The sequence below is a fragment of the Petaurus breviceps genome, unplaced genomic scaffold (genome assembly GCF_028583685.1).
Source record: "Petaurus breviceps papuanus isolate PSGF00001 unplaced genomic scaffold, PetGlider_PUasm1.0 101, whole genome shotgun sequence".
Taxonomy (NCBI): Eukaryota; Metazoa; Chordata; class Mammalia; order Diprotodontia; family Petauridae; genus Petaurus; species Petaurus breviceps.
In genome coordinates, this window is record NW_027185575.1 from 5,656,455 (window position 1) to 5,659,744 (window position 3,290).

Consider the following 3,290-nt stretch of genomic DNA (forward strand, 5'->3'; position numbering starts at 1 on the left):
AGGAAGGAAGGAAGGAAGGAAGGAAGGAAGGAAGGAAGGAAGGAAGGGAAGAAATGTTCATAGTTGAGCACTTCAGAAAAGTGGCCAGCTACAGAACGAAACACAAGACCTGGGAGTTAGAAGTCTAAGGTTCTATTCCTGGGCCCAGCATTTATATAATGGATTATATCTTCAACTGAGTCTCAGTTTCATGTTCTATAAATGGAGACAATAGTTGAATAACCAAAATCACAGAGCTCCAAGAGACCTAAGCAGCCATCCATCCAACCTAAACTTGAACAAGAATTCCTACACTCTCCCTAAGTGACCATCCAGTCTTTACTCGAAGACCTCCATGAAGAGGGCACCTATTACTCTTTTTTTTTTAAATAATATCAGATTTCTTTTATTGTTCAAAATTTTAATACCTGCCCATATGATGTATATAATGTACTCATATAAGGGCCATTATTCAAAATGGTACATTAAAAATAGACCAATTTGTCCTTTGTTTTGTTTGTTTGATAACTGGATAGAAGTAATGGCTTGTTTTCATGAGGGAGACTTTCGAACACTCACAAATGAATAAATTCCTCTTCACCAACACGAACCTTAACGAAGTAGTTTACTCCAGCAACCAACTGACTTTTAAATTCTACAGTCTTAAAGACTGGAAACTTCCTATTTTCTTTCTCTTCAAGCTGTACCTTTACCTTGTCCGCGATCTGCTGCATTTCAGCCATGGCCGGTTTGGCGGCCGAAACTCCTCTGCACATCATCCTGGCAAGGTGGGCGGCAGACACACACCGCACCTATTACCCTTAAGGTAGCCCATTCTATTTTTAGATCACTCTAACAAAACAAATCTAAGTCCTCTTAACTAACTCCTCACTCCTCATGGCAGCCCTTCAAATATTTGAAGATGCCTATCAACATCCCATTCAGACAGAGGAACATAGATGTGGATGGATCAGACCCATAGTCAAACCATGTCATTTTCCAGAAGAGAAAAATGATGCCAAGAAAAAGGTGCCCTAGGTCACAAAGGTAGTAGGTGTCAGTGGCAAAATTGGAACCCAGGTCTTGTCTATCAGAATCAATCTTCTGTTTGGAGTTCTTCCCCTTCTATCCTCTACTTCCTTTGACCAATCTTCATGTGGCATGAGGTAGAATTTGTTCACCTTCTAGTTATCTCCCTCTGGACACTAACGATCGGACCTGTTTCATGGTGAGATATTGTAAGAATCTAATGAGACAACAAAAGAGATTTATCAACTGAGAGGTCCTAAAAATTGGGTGTGATTATGATGTCTGCTGAGAGGTAGGAAGGCCTGAATTCAAATCCTGCCTCAAACACATACTAGCTGTATGACCCTGGCTAAGTCACTTAACCAATCAGGCCTCACAGGCAACAGACTTGCCTTGAAGTTGACTTGCCAGAAGTTCCCTATACCAATGAAGTCCAGTCTTTTTTATCTAGTCCAAAAAGAGAAAGAAAGGATGCTTGTTAACAAAGCTTTTTGTCTTAGTACCCTTCCAAATACCTCTAGGGTGGAGCTCAGAAAATATCATTTTAATGAAAGGCTTCTATTGTCTGCGTTAGCTATAGTTACATCCAGGTTACTTCTAATAATAGTTAACATTTAAATAGCACTTTAAGGATCTCCAAGTATTTGCCATACATCATTACCTCCAATCTTCAGACAACTTTACCCCATCAGCACTAAAGGCACTGGACCAAAATGTCAGAATTTCTGCGTTCTAGTCTCAGCTACCAGACTCATGAGGAGCAATTTCGCTTTGCTTTTCTGGGCTTGGGTGTCCTCTTTTGTTAAATGAGAATAGTCCTTCTCTATATACTTCGTAGGATAATTTTGAAGATTCTCTTCATTTTACAGCCAAGGAAACCACGGTTAAGTGGGCATATACTTATCTACCTGTCTATGTGCCTGTCATCTAACTTTGTATCTATCTACCTGTCTATATATGTATTATTTATCTACCTACTTGCCTTTCTTTGTGCCTACTATCATCTGTCTACATTTTTTATTTATCTACCTATCTACCTACCTGTTTTTCTACCTATGTATTAGCTATCTATTTATCTACCTATGTTCCTATCATCTACTTTTTATTTATCTCCTTATATATCTATCTACCTGTCTATTATCTATGTTGTATCTGTCATCTACCTTTTTATTTATCCTTCTACCTGTCTATCCACCTGTCTACCATCTACTTAGTTCTTTATCTACTTATCTATCTAGCTATCATTTATCTATCTTTTATTTATCTACTTATCCACCTATCATCTATCTATTTATTTACCTACCTGTCTGTCTGTCATCCACTCACTTTTTATTAATCTTCTTACCTATCTACCTGTCTAGCTATCTACCTATTATCTATGTACTTAACTATTTCTCTGCCTGTGTACCTACCTGTCTGTCTATCTGTCCTATCTATCTGATCCATCTATCATCTATCCATTTATGCATCTCTGATTACTGACAAGTTACTTCACCAAGCTTCATGTAGAGTCAGAGGCCCTGTATTCAAAGTCAGACTCTACCTCTTGCTAAATGTGTGACCTTGAACAAGTCATTCCTTCTCCAGGGCCTCCATGAGGGCAATGGACTCAATGGCCTCTGAGGTCCCATCTAGTGCTGTCTATCTTCTTGTGATCTCTCTTTGAAACTCAATTCCCTCATCTGTAAAGCGGGGCTAAACCATGTTCACTGGCTAACCACCTCACAGAATTTCTGTGATGAAAGTATTTTGCAAACCTTAAGGCCAAAGAATCATGGGCTAGCCTCCAAGCTCTTATTAACCAGGTCACAGATATGTGTTGCTGGGACACAGCCACCCTGTCCCCACTGGAGGAAAAAGCTCAAAAGCACAGACTGACTCTTGGCCTGTAAATGGTCCCATGAGCTCATCTTTGCATTCAAACCAAACATATTTCCTAATACCAAGTGGCCCTGAGCTGCTGAGATGTACCCTATTTAAGCTCACACTCAAGCTGAGCTGGCTTCAGGAATGCCCCCAGAGCCCCTCTATTTTTCCTCCACAATCTCAGATGGTCTCACTGTCTGGCTTCACTGAGGTCAGATTTTCAGATCCTCTCCCCCCCAAAAAAAATAATTCTGGGGTTGTTGTTCCATCACCCTCAGCTATTCAAAATAACAGGCACTAGCCCAGGGCCCCCTGGCGAGCCCGAGTCATCCCAACCAAAAAACTGTGTATTCTGCTCACACCAGCCAGAATGTGGGCTGGGCTCCATCCTCTCCAGCCCCGGCTCAGCCTGCTGG

At 40.8% G+C, this 3,290-nt stretch overlaps 1 pseudogene; it reads right to left on the reverse strand.

The window, feature by feature from the left end:
• Positions 1–356: 356 nt before the first annotated feature.
• Positions 357–779, reverse strand: LOC138160316 (cystatin-B pseudogene; annotated as a pseudogene).
• Positions 780–3,290: the final 2,511 nt, after the last annotated feature.